This window comes from Ixodes scapularis, unplaced genomic scaffold (assembly GCF_016920785.2).
Source record: "Ixodes scapularis isolate PalLabHiFi unplaced genomic scaffold, ASM1692078v2 PGA_scaffold1__304_contigs__length_218370807, whole genome shotgun sequence".
NCBI lineage: Eukaryota > Metazoa > Arthropoda > Arachnida > Ixodida > Ixodidae > Ixodes > Ixodes scapularis.
The window spans coordinates 22,769,399-22,788,521 of record NW_024609846.1 but is presented as its reverse complement, the minus strand read 5'-3'; positions in this window follow the sequence as shown (position 1 = coordinate 22,788,521).

The following is a 19,123-nucleotide window of genomic DNA, read 5'->3' as shown; positions in this document are numbered from 1 at the left end:
TATTAAACTTAAGATATTTTATTACGTAATTTTTCAAGCTCTAATATAATTTGTTGCTCATGATCTCATTTCAAACGTGCGAACAAATGTGACAATCAAAAGTGTTCTATCATCACTGGTAATAATTGCAGCATTTTTAATTACCAAGTAATAAAATAAAAATAGTCTAAAATCAAATAAAACATTATAGCTAATGTAAGAAATCAATGTAAAATTACATTAATTGTGGATAAAGTATATTTTTCTTCAAAGTCGCGACTTTTGACAATCGGCAAAACGTCCAACGTTGCCGCCAATATCCTTCCAAACCAAATGCCCAAAAAACAAAAACAAAAAGAAAAGCAAACAAAAACCCTTTTTTTTTAATTATAAAATGTTTAATAACATTTAGTTACTTTCATTTTTACGCTCCGTCGTTTTGCCGATCTCAGCCTTTCCAGTTCGAAGAAACGCCAACCTGCTTGCACGTCTGCTCACTGCAGAACGTTTCGTTGGCGTTTGAAGCCGGTGAAACAGTAGTGAGTTTTAGTATTGCGTATACGAGCGAACGCAAGCGATGTGTGTTTGCGTTAGCATTGCGCGTTCCACACTGCACGTGCGCGCAGCCCAAAATTGCGGTCTTGGACGGCGCATGGTGATGAGGCGCACGCACAATGTGGGGCACGCAACTTTAATGCAAACGCACACCGCTTGCGTTTGCTTCTCTGCGCAATACTAAAACTCTCCAGCAAGGTACAATCCCATACCGGCTGCAGCACTACTTTGGGACAGTGAAGAGTGTCGTTTGAATTCGGAAATGACATTTCGCGAGCCACGATCGCGAGTAGTTCCGCCGTGCCCGCAGAGCAGGAGAAACGGGGGACCCTCACTAGCGCGCTTCCCGTTTCCGCCGCAGGAGGGCGAGCGTCGAGCTGGAGACGCGAATACAGGAACTCTACGGCGGCTTGCTGGAGGCATTTGTTTGAACCGCCCTGCTGCGTTCTCCTGACGGCTACGCGTCTGCTATTCGACTCCCGCCATCTTTTCGATTCCCCCTCCTGGTCGCAATGCTTGATGGGACTGTACCACGGCGCACAGTCGATTTTCTTGGTGCGCGTTGGGGCAGCGAAGAGCCGCACCGGGGGGGTGCGCTCCGTTGATCGAGGACCTCCGGTGCGCACCGGTGCACTCGATCGAAGACAACGGGGTGCACCTCGATGCCCCCGTGCGCATCGGTGCCGATGATCGAGGATGCTAATGGGAATCAAAATTCCGCACAGAAAACCGTTTTGCAATTTCAATTGTTTTAGGACTGGAGAAAAAGAGGGTGGACGGGAGGAGGTTTGGGACCAAGAAAAAGGGATGCTGCAAAGAATTCAAGGAAAGTGATAGAAATAATTTAAAAAAAAACAAAACGCCGGTGATGTAAGAAAGAAAACAAACACAGCAACGCGTGGTGAGTGAACATGTATCCCCAAAAATCAAGAACCGTTTTTTCACTCACTCACAATTAAAAAGTAACAAAAAAAAAGACGGATCCGTCTATTTCGTGAGTATATTTATTAGCACATTCTTTTTTTTATTATTATCATTGTTAGTTTTAGGAAAGGGGAGGAGTCGTAAAGGTGACGAGGAAGCTAAGAAGTTCGAGATAGCTACAGTCTTCTTTCGATGGGGCAGAAATAAAACCTATAACTTGTTTTGTAGTTTTTCAATAGGACAGAGAAAAGTTTAAATTTCTTTCAAAGAATCATCATGTCGAGAGCAGTGTTGGTGATAGCGGTATGATAATCGAGTCTCCATGGGTACTCTTTAACTCCCTGTTTTGCGCGTACTATAATATTTAGTATAAATAATCTGAAGATTCGGCAAAGATTCGGCAAAAATACATTGCTGCTAGACCTAAAAGTTGATATATCGTATTTTCGTGCGAAAAAAGATTTTAAGTATATTTTAACGCATACTGCCACAGTTATTCCGCACCTCGCCGTAACCACTGGTAGTACTACACCGTACGATGGTAACCGCACGACCGCACGGCTCCATTTGCAATCGATGGCCCCGTCGCGTTTTCGCGGGTGCGCAGACGCTTAACGAATTTTTTCCAAAATTTTGACGAACTTCTATTCAAAAGTTCGGCATTTGCCGAACTTTACTGAATCTGAAGTTCGGCAGATTCCGCCCATCTCTAATATTTACGGCGGGAAAGGAATTTGTAGATGGCCCCCGCGGGAGCCGCCACTGGTCACGTGGTAGACCCGCCTCCCCAAAGCCGCAGCAAATACTGCGCATTCCCCTTCCGCGAGTGCGGCAACCGGCCATCTGGCACGCCGTTTTTTTTGTTTTGCTAGCGTAGCAGAGGCCGGTGGCAGCGTGCTATCAGCACGTTTTCTACTCGTTCGTCGTCATTTGCCGAAGTTGTTCTTTAAGATCCTGTGTAAGCCGTGATGCTTGCCGTTGAGAAACACGTGGAAATTTTTACGAAAGCGCGGTGCCGCAGGAAAAAGGCACAACTCGTCAAAAGCAACTTTCGCCGGTCTCGCGGTGTGCTCAAGGCTTCCTTGGCACGCCAAAGTGCTGTGTCTCTGTGCCTTCGCACGCTTGGATTCCGAACAAGAATCGACACCGTGGGGATGTGTTTTACAAGTGCAATGTGTGCGAAGCCGTATGTAAAGGTACAACTCGTCGAAAGCAAGTGTCGCCGGTCTCGCGGCGTGATCAAAGCTTCCTTGGCACGCCGAGTGCTGCACCTTTGTGCCTGCGCACGCTTGGATACCGATCAAGAATCGACGCCGCACTAAAGTTTTGAAGGTGTGTCGTCCAGCTGTTCCGGTGAGTTGCTATCAATAAAAGGCGGGAAGGGGGGGGGGGGGGGGGGGGAGAAAGAGAGATCTGGTACGTGTTCTTACGTACTATTAACCATAGCTATGTTCCAAATCTACTCTAATGGATCACATGGTAGCACGAATAGAGCAATGCTGTGGAGCAAGAAGGGTTTTTGAAGGCAAAAAGTACAAGACGGCGAGAATGAAATTCTTTGAGGCGCGGTCCATATGGCCGTGTGCAATCTGTTGACCCATCACAATTATAGGCGAGCCGCGCTCAAACGTCAAGGGCAATCAAGTAGGTTGATAATGAGCCAGCACTGATCAGTGATGAGGAGCTGTTGTGCGCGGTATTCTCTAAATCGTCTAACGACGAAAAAGAGACATACATTCCCCCCCTCTTCTGTTGCTACTGGACGCTGGATCCAGCTCGTTTCTGGACCGCTAGTGCCGCAAGTATACAGTCGTCAGAGTAAAGTAAGACGCTGATCCAGAGGTACATACGGCTTCATGCACATTGCTCTCGCAAAACACATCCACACTCCGGCGCGCCGCCGCCGTCAATACCTGACCGGTGCACAGATCTATCACGTGGTGCTTGCGGTTTCAGGAGCTTCCTTTGGGCGAAAAGACGACGAAGTGGCATGAGGAGCAGCAGCGTTCGCTTCAGCTCCGCTAACACCACTAAATTCCTGCCATCAACTGGGTCCCCCGACCCAAATCTTTTACCTAAGGACGGCGACCCATCGAAAGACTTCCAGCAGAACCAAATGTAGGCGAGTCTTTCTTTTAATTCTCACCTCGAGAGGCCGCCGTAGGCCCGGACCCCGGGTAGACAGAACTAGGCCTGCCCATCACCCCGCATTCTGAACATGGCGAGTACTGAAACAACGCCGATCGAAAGGTGCACCGAGAACGACGAAAACAATAGCATGGAGCTAGAAACCAACAAGAACAGCGCAAGAAAGGTGATAATTCCGGCGAAAAGATTCCGTAGTCAGGACCGGGACGATAATTTCGAGATCAGCGACGACGAGATTAGCAGGATAGCTAACATCAACGATAGTTCTCCTCCTGAAACGACAAACAGTTGGACGCGAGTCACATACAAAAAGCAAAAACCACAAAAACCACCTTGAGCGCTTTGACGAACCAAAGATTGTGATTGTGGTGAAACCCACGACGCAAACCAGAATATCGAACATCTCATCGCGGATCCTCATGGACCAACTGAAACAGCTTTTTACAATTCCTTGCAACAGAGACCGACTTAGCTACGATCCCAATCACAGGAACAACACCATAGCCATTACTGTTTACAGTGAGGCGCACGCAGGAGACATCCTCCAGATGAGCACTCTGACGCTGGGTGACGGCACGGAGGTAGGGGTCCAAACATACAGATCCACCACGGGCCTCATGCCCAGAGGAGTAATACACGACGTGGATGCAGAGTTCACAGCACAAGACATTGTCGACTACTCAGACTCTGACTACTGCAATGTCCTACATGCAAGACCCATTGGGAGGAGAGGCACATTTCTTCTTACGTTCGATGGAAATAGAGTTCCTAGGAAGATCACGCATCGCGGAAGACTGTTCAGAGTATACACGTACAAACCAACAGCCGTCCTGTGCCTCAAATGCCACGGCATCGGGCATAAGGCAGCTGTCTGCACGAGAGAGCAGAGATGTAGGCGTTGTGGTGAACCTCACGCAGAAGGAGAACAATGTGAAGATACGTATTGCCCTAACTGCCATGTGTCGGGACATACAGCCTTCGACCCCAACTGCGAGACCAAAAAAAGCACGGACGCAAAGCTACAAAGAAGAGCACAGGCAATGACACAGACAAAAAGCAAAGCAACAAATGTGGCAAGTGCGTCTCCATGGAAGAGGATGGCTACTGCCCTGCACAACCAAGGCACAGTTAGAGGAAGAACATCCTTTTACCAAAACCGCTTCTCCACCCTACAAGACCTCGAAGAGTTTCCGCCGCTGGAAAACACCGGCAGTACCAAGAAGGGCCCCACCGGCACCAACTGCACGGCATACAAACAGGATCTACCAAACGCCAATGCCAACATGGCCAAGAGAACGTCTTCAACGAACAAGACATCGATCGAAGCCAAAGAAAATCAATTAAAGGAACTTGAAAGACGCGTGGCCCAGCTCAAAGTGGAAATTGAAAAAGACAAACAAGAAGAAGAACGTGCCAAGCAACGCAGACAAACAGAACTGGAAAAAAAGAAGCAAGATGCGATCAAGAAGAGTGTTGAACAAACGATGGTGCTAATTCCCTCCTTCACAAAGAACCCAACACCGTCAGAAAACCCGCCGATCTGTGCGGTTACCCAAGCTACCCAAAGCGGGAATTGGGAAGAGAAAGTGCTGCGCTTCGTAGAAACACAAGCTCAGCAAACGCAACAAACACAGCAAATGCTACACCAACAAATTCAGCAACAAATACAGCAGCACCAACAGATGCAGCAGATGATGCAGCAATTTCAAATCATGTTTATGCAGTTCCAGAAATCGCAAGTACAACAATGCAGCATAGAGGATACCTCCACCCCGACCCACAATGCAGAACAAACCATCTAGGGATTCCCGGAAGACTAAGACACTCGATTTTCTCCAATGGAACTGCCGGGGCCTCCGAGTTCGCAGGGCGGAACTTAATTTACGACTGCAACAAGAACCTAAAGATGCACTACTATTACAAGAAATAAATGGGGACAACATCGGTCTTAGAGGATACAGAAGCTTCACATCACCCTCAATCATCCACAAAAGAGGCAAGAAAGAAACGGTCCGAGCCCAAGTAGCGGTGTACCTAAGAAAACCACTGCCATATGAGCAATTAGACACTACTCAATGGTGCAACCAAACCCAAGAAATAGTAGCAGTCCGCACAACAGATAACGACATCAAAATCATCCTCATATCGGTATACTACAGACCAGCACTTTTCACGAACGACGAGCACAGCTGGCTAACACACTTTGTTAACACGTATCCCAAGCACCACATCGTAATTGGGGGAGATTTCAACGCCTGGCACGCGGACTGGGGACAAGACCAACCCAATGAGAGAGGCGTCAAAATTCAAGATGAATATGAAAAAGCAGGGCTCAACCTACTGAATCACCCCGAAATTAAAACCAGGCTCGGACAAGGGCCCAAACAGAAAGACACAACACCCGATTTAACCCTTGCATCACAAAAGTCTATAATAACCTGGAAATGCGATAATAATGACCCATGGGGAAGCGATCATTTCCCAATACACATAACACTAGAACTCGGAAGCAAACTTAAACTGAAAAGAAACAGCAAGACCATCATCTGGGATGATTTCAGAACAATCTTGAATCAAGATTACCACATAACTAACATAGACGAACTAACCCACGCTATGAAAGAAGCATCTGTAAAAGCGACAATTCAGAAAGCAGTAAACGCGGATGGCCCAAATCCTGACACACACCTTCTCTCACTCTGGCGACACAGACAGGAACTCATTGACAAATATAGAACATCCAGAAATCGCAAAGACTTAACTGAGGCAAACAAGCTTGCAAAGGAAGCACAATCTTACGCCAATAAGCTATGTATCGAAAATTGGAACGACTTATGCGAATCATTTAACGAGCATACGTCAATAACACGAATGTGGAGTATTTGTAACTCTATGCTCGGAAAAAAGAAAGAGTGGAGTATCACATCCAATATAGCCCTACGAAGCAACAAAACGCTAGAAGAAGTACTTGAAGAAACGGGCCCACTTTTCTTCCCTCAACCTGCAACCAAGCCGAACGCAATAATCTACACCCCAACAGTAGTAGAAGACCAACACCACTACAACTGCGACTTTACCGTCTGGGAGCTTGAAGCAGCAATTGCAAACGGCAGGACTAGAAGTGCACCAGGCCCTGATCAAATAACCAACAGTATGTTAAAGAACCTACCCGAATGTGCGAGAGCTGCGCTATTGGAGCAGATCAACATCATCTGGAAGTTAGGTGAAATGCCAGAGGACTGGAAGATGTCGTGGGTCACACCCATACCAAAACCCGGAAAAGTCCCAGACAAACCTCAAAACACAAGACCAATATCCCTGACGTCGATACTGTGCAAGCTCGTCGAAAGGATGACACTTGCTAGGATCGATTGGTTTACGGATAAGAATGGTACATACCACCCGGCCCAAACGGGATTCAGAAAGAACTTGGGAACGCACGACAGTCTAATACTCCTTAGAGAAACAGTATTGAAATTCACCCCCGAAGCCCACAGTACGAGAATGTTGGTGGCTGTAGACATCAAGAAAGCGTTTGATTCGCTACCACACGACGTAATAATCAAGACCATGGAGACACAAGGAATCCTAGGAAGACCCCTTAACTTAATCAAGACATTTCTCAAAAATAGAAGATACGTAATCAAAGTGGGCAAAGATCAAAGTAGCACAAAGAGCAATGACATTGGAGTGCCGCAGGGTTCTGTCCTTTCCCCCACGCTCTTTAATCTAGCGATGGCACCGCTAGCTTGGAAGTTGGACGAGGTAGAGACACTCCATTTTACTATATACGCAGATGACATCACAATCTGGACGACACAAGGCACGAAAGAGGAACAGGTCGAAACACTGCAGGCAGCACTTCACATAATAGAGAGCTTCCTAAAAGAAGTAGGAATGAAACCATCAGCAGAGAAGACTAAACTCCTGATATTTGGTAGAGAAAGAGACAACACCAACCCCACTCTAAAATTCGACGAGCAGACAATAGAAAAGAGTGACGAACACACCATCCTCGGAATCCACGTCAACACCAAACTCAATCCCGACAAATGGATCAAAAGAATGCGCGACACATGGAGACACGGCACCTCGATCATCAGAAGAATAGCGAATAAACACGGCGGAGCAGGTGAGGGAATTGCCAGAACGATAGTTCAAGCGGCACTCATACCGAAAGTCATGTATGGCTGTCGCTTTTACAGATTGACACTGCATCATTGGGCCCGTCTCGAAACCCTGATGAACGACGCGAGAAGATGTATTTCGGGCCTTCCGAGACAAACAAGACTGATAGAACTACACAAATGCGTGCCATTTCCGTCGCTGAAAGAATTGGCCTCCACGCAAGAACAAGCACAAAGAGTCAAGATGCAACACACCAAGCAAGGCAGAGAAATCGCCAAACTACTTGGTTGGAAACTCGAGAACAATACACCCATACCAGACCAACTACCACCATGGGAGAGAATCGACATAGCCCAATCGGCCCCTATACCACGAAAAATGAACGGCGAAAAAAACAAAGAAAGACGGCGACACAAGGCAATGAAGCACGCCGAGGAAGTAAAAGCCATCATCGAATGTAACGACTCACATACCATCGTCTGCTACACCGACGCAGCCTTCAGTGAACAAGGAAATGCTGCTCTTGCGTGGTACGTTGAAAACACGAAAACTACTTGCACAAAACATGCACCGTACTGCAGAACAGCGCAAGAGGCTGAGATCACGGCCATTGAAGAGGCCCTGAATGCACTAGGACAAGAAGCCCAATGCGGCACGAGCATCATCATGTTCACAGACTCCCAAGACGCCATCCGTTCACTGAAGACGCATCAAGAAACGTGCAAGGCGATTCGAAATATTACGACTACGGCCATCAAGCTAAGGATGCGCGACATCCGAGCCTCGGTACGCTGGATCCCGGGTCACGAAGGGATCGAGGGCAACGAGATAGCCAACGAGGCAGCAGGAGAGTTAACTCGTTCCTTCCTCCGCTGCCTTCAATGCCACTCCGAAGCCCCCGCGCCCTCTCGAACCCATCGAAATCCACCACAAATGTCACAACCAATCGAGTCTCCAAAGAGCGAACCTGACGGCTTTTACGACCCTTTTTGGGAAATTAAAGCAGCCAGGATCGCTCGGAAGAAAACTATCGACAAGCACAAAGACGTGGCACGGGAAAGCCTTCCCAAGGGATTCCGAAGACACGAATCCGTCCTGCTAAGAAGACTCCAAGCAGGAGCTGCAGTCACTCCATCAATAACGAAGAAATGGGCGGACGCTAAAAAGAAGAAGAAGAATCCGGACTTTGTACCAAAACCAGACCAGTGCAAGTACTGCCTAGAGAATCTCAGAGCAGACACTCAACACTTGGTCTGGGAATGTTCAAAGCTCGACCAAGAACGCAATGACGCCCTGGGAGCGCTCAACCATGAAGACAAACCTTCAACACTCGACGAATGGGTAAACCCGGCAGGAGACTCAGAACGACGCAGCCTCATCCTCCGATCGCTGGTCGACTTTCTGAAGACGGCCAACCTCGGCAGAGACTTGTAGCTGCCACAATTACAACCCTGCGCGCTTCCATCATCCTTATAACCCCCTCCCCTCTGGCCCTACACTCTAAAACCGGTCCCTCATAAAAAACGCTGTCCCTCTGATTTTAGAGGGGACAACAATGCTTTCAGGGGGACAACCCTTTTTAAGAGGGAAATTGAAAAATAAAATAGCAACATCTAGAGGGACACCAACATATTAAGAGAGACCAAGGAAACCGTTTCGTTAGTCCCTCTGAACAGGAAAGACAGACAAAAAGATTCGCGCGTGTCCCTTCATATTAAGAGGGGACCGGTCCCTCTTAACTGGACCAATGTAGTTCGGTCAGGAGGAGGGGGGCAGGCGCACTAATCCACGGCAAAGAGTTCAGACGGTGCTAAGGCTTCGCGCCAATTCACGGAGAGCTGGAAACGGTCGTTGCCGGAGAGTCGCAAGCGTCATGCTGCTCGTTTGACTTCCTTCGGGTGAGTAATCCTGTCATATTGGCGCTTTTGTTTTGGGTGCATTGCGGGTGGGAATAACGAGCCATCAATATTTTCACGCTGGCTGTGAGATGCACGAGCTTTGCATGTAGAGTGAGAGTGTTCAGCTGTAGTCCGCGGACGCGGTCGCTTCCTGGATCTGCTCATTCAGCTAGGACAAAGCGTCGCTAATCGTTTGCCCTGCCGTGAGCCGCAGGGCTGTCTTTCGCACAAAACACTTTTAGCGGGTTAGGGTGTCCCAATGTGTACGCGTCTGTCTTAAGCTGGTGATATCAGACCATTTTCAGTCCGACGCTTTTGTCTACTTTTCAATTTCGAACGCGCGATCGTTCTTCTCCCAGCTCGAGCTGCTAACTTTGGCAGTGCTACGCCGGCATTTTATTACCGGCAATTTCCCGGTATTTTATCCGTGAGCGTACACTGTCGACATCGAGTACTACAAAGGATGGCATCACCCTCCCTAAGGCAAAGCCAACATAAAGGCACCCTAGCTGGGGCAGTCAGTGTTTGTAAGCTTGGCTCGCCGATTTCTTTCTCGGTGGGCACTCTAAATGCTTGAGGTTGACCGCCCGAGAGCGTTGATTGACAGAAACAATGTTGGCGATTTTGCGTTTGTTTGCCTTCACAATTCATTACAGCAATTTACACTGCAACGTTATGTTGTAGACATCGGTAGCGTTGCAGTGATTATGAACATTTTTTTCTCAAGTGGGCGGCGAGTAAAAACCCATAATGTGTGTGTATGTTTTTGAAAAGGGCAGGGGGATTGGACGAGCACAAAACAAAAAGAAGAAATAAAGGTTTTTTTTCTTCGCGTGTTCGCGTTGCGTCGGCGTCGCGGCGTCTGGGGGAAGGGTGTAGCGGCGGCCAGGGTGTACATTTTTTTTTTTTTTTGTATTCCTTTGGCGTACTGTTTTGTTCGTTATATTTTGACGGTCGTGCCGGCACAGCTACCGGCTTTTTTTTTTTTTTTTTTTTTGGCGCCGACCATGTTTTTGTTTTTGGAGATTTTATTTATGATGTTTATTATGCTCTTTGTTTTCTGTAGCTGGCTGAATATTTTTTTTTCTGTGTCGTGCATCCGCGAAAAATATATAAACAGAAGTTTGCTTTTTTTTTTTTCTTTTCTTTCTTATGCGCTTTAGGGCTGGTGCGTTGACTGTGGGCGTTAAATGACTGACCGTTATTAACAATCTTGTTTTCAGAGTGAGGCAATGGCAACGAACGTTGACATGAAGGGAATCAGGCGGGGGTTCCGCTCGGATTGCTCGTGTAAAGAGCTCTACCGGGACCCTCTGCACGGTGGAACGCACCACCCTGAGTGGTGAGCCTACTGCGGCCACCCGCACACGGTTCACGACGAACTCGGTAATTATTAACTTTTTGTATTCCGGTATGTAGGTAGGCTGGCTCTATTTACGTTCTGTTGGCATATGCACTGCTTCTGAAAAAAAAAAAAATGAATGGCTTGCGGCGAAATATTTACAGAAATGTAATTTTTTATTTGATTATGTTGCTTTCTAAAACATGCGCTAGATCACTTCTGCAGCTTCGAGCCGCAAATGCAATCCATGCTTTCCAAAGCACATGGGGCTTCTAAAGTTCATCTACTACTAAATGCGTTTTCGTTTTGTCTTGGTAATACAGAAACAATTGATTCTCATAAATTAATTAAAACTGCAGTCTATTCTCGTACCAAAAATTAATAGTAGCAGAAGTTGCGTCATAAGCTAATGTCACTCGCTATTTCATCGCATACAGTTTGGGTTCCGAATCTTTGGACTGTTTGCACTTTATTTTCGCATTTGTTTCCTATCGCCTGCTTGATAACAGGTGAAAGCGCTTCATTACCTTTATTCTAATTCCCACCCTCTGTATCTAAAGGAAAACAATATGGTCTTTCATTCAGCTAAAGGTGGATGCACAACTTCGGTTCCATAACACGATCGTCACCATGCTGGGAAACCTGGAGGAGGTAAAAGGGGCCTTCTGCGGAGACAACCCAACAACATTCTTGAACATTAAGACCATCCTCCGGTCTCGATTGGCCAGAAGTTCTTTCATCACCTATGGTATGTGAAAAAGCGAATGCAAAAATAGAAATCTAAGTTTGACGCTGACGCATTTTTTTTTTTTTTTAAGAATTGCTGTTTGCAGGACGATTTTACCCCTGACGAAAAAGTTCCAAGACCCAAGACTTTCTTCGGTTCGGAGAAAGGGATCGTTTCTGGGAACTGGTCAGTGAAACTCACCGCTAGCACGACTATGGAGGGGGCACTAGTCATGTGCTTATGGGTGTATTACATAACGGGACTTTCCTACCCCGTCGCATGTGGACAAACCCTTGGACTCCTCTAGGGTCTGCTCGTTGAAAATAAAGTGTTTCGATTCAGTTTATGTCGGAGAAGCTCATAAAATCGCTTATGGCCGTTCAAAAACAACAGAAATTCTGAGCTTCTGCTGATGGCAAGAGACGCCGAATAATTAGTTTTTAATGCTATGAAGTGGGTAACTACGCTCTAAAAAAAAGCACAGGAATCTACTTTCCCGAGCCAGCACTTGGAAAGTCAATCACCGTAACTCGCGGAAGCAGCTCAGCGAATCACGATGCCGAAACATAAGATTAGACCAAAAAAGCCAGTCCGAGTTGTGACATTATCCAATGCAAAACATCACGCTTGTTGTGCTTAATGTCGCAACTCATTTTTTTGGTATAATCATATGTTTCGGCATCTACATTCGCTGAGCTGCCTCCGAGAGTTATGGTGATTGTCTTTCCAAGTGTTGTGCGGGAAAGTAGACGCACGGGCTTTTTTTTTTTAGAATGTACTTTTCTTTTTGTGTTATCCGCTAAAAAAAGGTTTTTTTTTCTTTTTTCCATCACGATTGTATTGTTGCTGTTTATGATAGGCAAAATGAGTCACTCTGCAGCACGAAATTTTTTGTGTGATAGCTTCCAAGAAACGCCGATTTCTGGCGTCGTTCTAAGCCTTTTTTTATTCGTAAAAGCTACCAGAACATCGTTATAGAATTATTATTTTGATGAAGACATATCAAAATATTTTCTTGTGTCATGGCAAATAAAACAGTGTTTACTCTTGAAGATTGTTACTGTTTTCTTTAACACATTGATTCCGTTTATCAAACAAGATATACAGATCAAATTTCAATTCTGCTACGCAGCACAGAATAACTTTGGTTAAACCATATCAGCAAAAGTGCGAGAAGTGCAGTGCAGCATGTCACCTGACACTCAAAACACGAAGGAGCAGAAATTGTACAATAACAGAGGTAACTTAAAGCCGGGGTCACGCTGCTTATACATCATACAAAATACATTCTGCGGACATGTTCCAATGCAAGTCACCGCGACATCCGTGCTTTGTATGCCACGTGACAAAGTAACCTCTTGATTGGTTACCTCGTGGCGTACGAAGCGCGGATGTCGAGGCGACTCGTTTCGGAACATGTCTGCAGAATGTATTTTGTATGAAGTATAAGCAGCGTGACCCCGACTTAAGGGGGACTATGCCCCTGCATTTTAAGCGGGCCACCGTCCCTCCGAATTTAAGGAAGAAAATATCTAAAAACTGTCCCTCTTAATTAAGGGACTCTGACCTCAAATTTAAGGGAGACGCCGCCTCGCTTACTTTAAGAGGGGTGGTGTCTCACTTAATTAAGAGGGAGCATCTCCATGTAATATTAAGAGGTCTGTCGCCCCCCTTAAAGTTAAGTGGGAAAAAATCGAAGAAATGTCCCTCTTACTAAGTGGGACCGGGCTTAGAGTGTACCGTAGTGTAAACCGCCAGCAGAATTTCATTCTTAATAAACGTTGTCTGACCTGACCTGACCTGACCTTCCTTTGGGCTCTAAAAGTTACTTATTAATCTGCGTTTTACAGCGAAGCTGCTTATATGGCTAGGGTTCCGTGTACTTTTCGTGTGTGTGATGAAAAACGCTACGCTCGCACCGCCGCACGCGCCGCACGCGCACGCCTTCCGGATACAAAATATTCGAAGTAAATAACCGAAATAGAGCGTTGACGAACGCGCATACAAGATACCATTTGGTTTAGGATTTTGCTTTGGAACAGTTACTGCTGCAGACGAACACCCTTCTCTGCACTCTTTTTGATGCTTGGGTAGATTAGTTATTAGTAGGCACCATTTTCAAGATCAGCATGGCTCTCAGGTAGATAATAAAGCTTTCTCGAGGATTTGCCGCTGTGCGACCCGCGTCGGCCATGTCTACGCTCGCACCGCCCTCTCTTTGTCCTCGTTCCAAGCGCTTGCGTGCCTCGTTTCCTTTCCTTCTGCTCTCCCGGGGTGGCGGTCCCGACGCGCGTGTCTAGTTTCCTCCGGCTCCTCGGGGCGGGTCTGTGTCGTGCGCTAAACAGTTTCGCTGCTCATCCACCTTCCCAGAGTGGAATGGTTCATGATTTTTTCTTGCACTACAAACGAAGATGAATAAGTGACTTTTAGAGACCATGGGAAGCTTCCGAAAGAGCGAAAGCACCGCGTGATAAATAGCGGCCAGCCAGGTGATAAATTGCGGCCACTTTTCCGCGGGCGCCAGCGGGCGCCAACCACAAATTCGTTTCGCGCGGTAAATATAGCTCACAAATGTTTCTTGTTCGTTGTAAATTCGTTTTATGATATCCTTTTTTCCATCTAAGCTGGTTTAAAAAAAGATATATGTATTGTTTTTTGCTTTGCATGCGTTCTTTAACCGCACGCTCTCCACTCTAAATAATATTTAGGCTTTCAAATTTACTCGGACAGTACTCGAGTTGAATGTACTGCCTCAAAAATTGTTTCCTTCCGCACATTTTGCATTATCACTAGAAAGCGTCATCGAAATTTGATTATTTCAGTATATAGTCTTTTTTTATTTTATTTTGTACTGTTCGTTTGCTGCGCTTTCTGTGTGTATTTTTTTTTCTCAGAAGATTAAGATTTATCAGTGTTACATATTTTCGACACTGTGAATATCATGTAAACTAGATGAATTCAAAATTGTGTTTCGTGTTTCGTTTGCGTGAGTGTGCGGTCAGTCAGAATGCGTAGAGCGTCGAATAATGGCGTTTGCCTTTTCATCGTAGCATTAATTGTCGCGCTTGAAGTACGCGCGATTGGTTTTTCTTGTTTTTGTCCACCCTGTCTGGACCTACGTGGTCTGCAGTACGTGTCAAATAAATACAGTGTTGGGAAGGACTTTAAGTAGATTGCAGTTAAAGTACTACTTCAAAAAGGTTTAGAATACTTCTACTTGACTTGAAGTGCATTCTCTGTGTATGCACCCGTACTCTACTTAAACTGCCACGGACAGAATGCTGATGCTTGTCAATGTTTTTATTTGTGTATAGCATATGAGAGCCCAACTGCACAGAACACAATTTGCGGCTCGAAGTATACGTTTTCTTTTGCGCCCGAAAACCACTAATCGAAAACCGGCCGGGTAGAGTCGCGCTCACTCTCTTCTTTGTGGTCACGCGCGGTTTGGACACAACCACCGAATATAATCAACATCGTGGGTCATCGAAGGTACACACACAATACCAAGAAATAAAAAAAAAACAAAAAAAAACGTGATATTCCTTTTTTGTGGCTTTTAAAAAAACTAATAAAACGTAATTAAAGGGACCATGAAAGCAATTTAATTTTTTTTTTTTTTTTAAAGAAGGTGTTTTTGGAAGCATTGGGGTCCTGGCATGCCAGACAATTTTTCTTGAACGTTGTGACTCTTATTTCTGTACCTGCAAATAAATTTGCGAAACCGAAACAAACATTCAGAATTCTCCCCTTTTTCGCCTCTGGAAAGAGAAGTGACGTCAGGGAGCACTGTCGGCTTCGGTAGGATTTAGTGCACATTCAGTGTGGTTCCCGTGGTTCGCTCTAGTGCACGGCGGTCTGTGAAGAAAACCTGGAAGAAATGGACGACAACGCCGCGCTCGCAAACGAGTTTGAGCTCCCGTTCAGCGACCTCACGCCGACTGAACGGGAGATGCTGCTAAGGACGCAGAACTCCGGATTGGCGCTTTACGAGGGCGCCCCAGACCTACCACCAACTCCTCGGTCGCCGCCTCAGAGCGACTCCCGTCTCCTCAGACACGGGAACTTCATGTTTTTACCCAGACTCCGGCTGTCGTGAAGGTGCTGCTCAAAGTCTTCTGGTCGGAAATGCAACGAACAAATCCTGACACCGCTGTCCACAGCTCTACGCAAGACGACGGCGCGCAACCAAATGCTGCACATTGCTGCATCGGTCGGCAGTTTATGCAAACTAACGTCGCCCGATCGACCGCACGTCTTTAGCCGACCTTTCGCGCAACCTACTACTGCACATAAACGCGGCATGGTTGGTGAGACACCAGTTCGCAAAGCGAACACGAGACGACGCACGAAACCAAAACCAAAAGTCCGCCGCCCCCGGCGCTCGTACCTCTTTTTCTTTTTTTTGTCCATGGTTGTTCGATGCTTGTTACGCACCCGAGGTAACAGTGCGGGATGCGTTCAACCAGTGACAAACGGAGGGATCGCTTCAGATTATGCTTTTATACACGGTATGAAACCTATAAATTCCCAACTACCAACTTCAAAAGATTATCCAACGTTCAAATAAACTTTTTTCATCACATCTCAGCACCGAAATCGAAACCAAGAGCGCGTCTATCGTTTGAACCGATCGCCAGATGAGGAGCCCGTTGTCGTCACGCTTCGACGGCGCACTTTAGTTCACCTTTCTGCCGCCGCCTCGGTGGGGTCTTGGGCATCGTTCCCGGCGCTATTATTACCGCGCCTGTTTGCTCGATTGGTGCAACACCCAAACTTCTGTTCGGGCTAGAACTTGGTCAACAGTATCTGAGACGTGCCTGAGACATCCATTTCAATTGTCGAATAAAACTTCGAAACTGCCTTCATGGCCCCTTTAAAGGGCAACTCCGCTTCATTTTTGATATTTAGAAAACTATGTAGCCCTCTTCAGTATCATATAGGAAGACCCCATGTCAAATATTACGATCAAATCCCGTCTATATATTTAATATACTGGCCAGCACACCTTCAAGCGAGCCAAGTCGCCGAAATCTGCCAACTCTAGAGTGCGGCGCGAGGCGCAATCACCAGCGCAGTCAATGCCACGGAGATCGGGCGGCCAACGTTGAGCCACTACGTCAGAGGCATGCATACGTCACTCTCACGTTTTGTTTGTTTTTACTTCTCAGTGCGAAATTGAGCGATGACGTCATGAGTTTCTCCTCCCGGTGTTGGCTGACCGGGCGTTCACGTGATCACCAAGGCCACGTGATCACCACATGGTGCGCTTTTCTCCGCGTCTGCGTCGCGTCTGCGCCTGCGCTTTGACGTCACTTCCGGCGCCGGGACGAAACGCAGCGTTTTTTGGCGCATTCCGGCGTATCTGGAGGAGCCAGATATTTTGCGTCCACGCGTCGCGTCTCGCGCTGCGTCCAGAAGGCAACAACCAATGAACCGCCGTGTTCACTAGTCGCAAGGAGCGTTTGAATTTTCTCCACTGTTTTCGCCACTGAGGACTGTAGTTTTCGCCCCGGACCTCGCGACAAAGGCGATAATAATAATAATATTAATACTTTTTATTTGCACATATTGCGATACCCACTCGGCAGCGTGCGAGGCTAGGCAAAAAGGTTGAGACCCTTACGCAGGTGGGCCTGCTAGCCCGCCGCCAAGTAGGGAAGGGGATACGGGAAAGGAAAATAAATAAAAACACTCAAAACAGAAAGATACAAACACAAATACGGGTAGCAGCCCTGTGCCATTCCAAGGCAGAGCGCACGCACACACACACACCCGCGCGCGCGGAGTTTACAAAATTTGCACGCTCGCGGCCTTCAATAAAAACGGCTTTTAGGCCCCGCCAACAATAGCAGCAGGGCGAACATGGGTAGTTACGTCCTTCCCCCCGCGGATATCAGTTTATCATACCTTTTACACAAGTCCAGGGAGTCCTCTCTGCTCCGCGGGAGAGGCTACGCTCCTTCAGCGGAACAGAGAGGACCTAGCAAAGTACAAAAGCGTCCTGCACTCTGGCAGGCCAAATGTAAAGATTAGAAGGACACCGAGAGACAAAGGTACAACATCAATACTACCGGCAACACCGGCAACAATGCAACCTCTGCACCGGCCAGCGGCCAGCCGGCCAGCTGTGAATGTTTTGGCGCGGGCGATGGTGATGCCAATGGCGTATCCGCACTAAAAAGGATGAAAATTAGTGAAATTGAGCTTCATTGCAATTGCTGTAATAAAAATGCGTGCTTACTATTGCTAAAATTAAATATTACGGCATGTAACCATCATTTAACGCGCGATTTCTATTTTAAATTTGCTTATGTTTCTTAAGCGCGTCTGGCTACGTTGGACAGACGCTTCGGAAACGCAGACGCGAAGCGCTGCCCGGTAGCGCTGCGTGTGGTTTCACTGGGCGCACGCGTCTGGCTTAGAGCGAGCGCCAAGCCGAGACGCGCGTCTAGACGCACTGAAAAACGCGCCATGTGGGCTAGCCTTAAAGGGGCGGTGCAACGATTTTATGATTAAAACAATTTGCATCTCGTCATTTTTACGTTGTTTATCGTGTCCCAGAGGATAGAGAAAACACTTCCTTCTTTAAAAATGTCGCGATTCCGCTGCATAATCGCAAAGCAAAAGTCAAGCTTTTCCCCCCACCTGCAGCCCCAAGTGGCAGCCGAAGGAACTACGGCGGAAAGATTACGTGACCTCGCTCGGCTCTAAGCTGCAGCATAGCGCCCGCTAATGTACGCAGAGAGAGGGAGGGGAAGCGTCCTCCGAGATAGCACACGGGAAGCTACACGGCACTCCGAATGACGTCACTGGGAGTGCGACCAGGTGTGACCCTGAAGACTGGGAGTGAGTTGAGGGGTGCCCGAAATGCCAATCTTTATCTTTTTTTTTACGCAACAACTAGGACACGCAGGCGAAATCGGTTTTCTGTTCTTTACTTTATAAGTGTCAGGGGGCAACTTCCAGAAATCTTTGACCGAAGTCCGAAAATCGTTGCACCGCCGCTTTAACACGGATGCGCCTGGGATGCGCTGCCCTGCGGGCTTATCGGTCTGTTTCTCCGCTCCTTTTCTCCTCTTTCGTCTTCTCCCCTTCCCCCTCGCCCCCGGGCCATCACCGTCCACGCCATGGGGAGCGACCTGCCCACGTCCAATAAAAAAAAGAAAAAAAAAAAAGACCTCGCTCGGTTTCTCGCTTCCTCCCGAACGTCACAAGACCACGTGATTCGACGTGACGTGCCATGACTCTGACGACCAATGACCAATGTTGCCTGACGCAACCGAAGTTTCGGTTTCGGTATCTGCTGATGTTTAAATTAGAATTACACAAATAATATTCCACATTTCGCGAATCCGAAGACGTATAGTTGTTTAGTAGTGCTTTGTGAATGCGAATCACATGGAAGCCTAAATTTTTCGG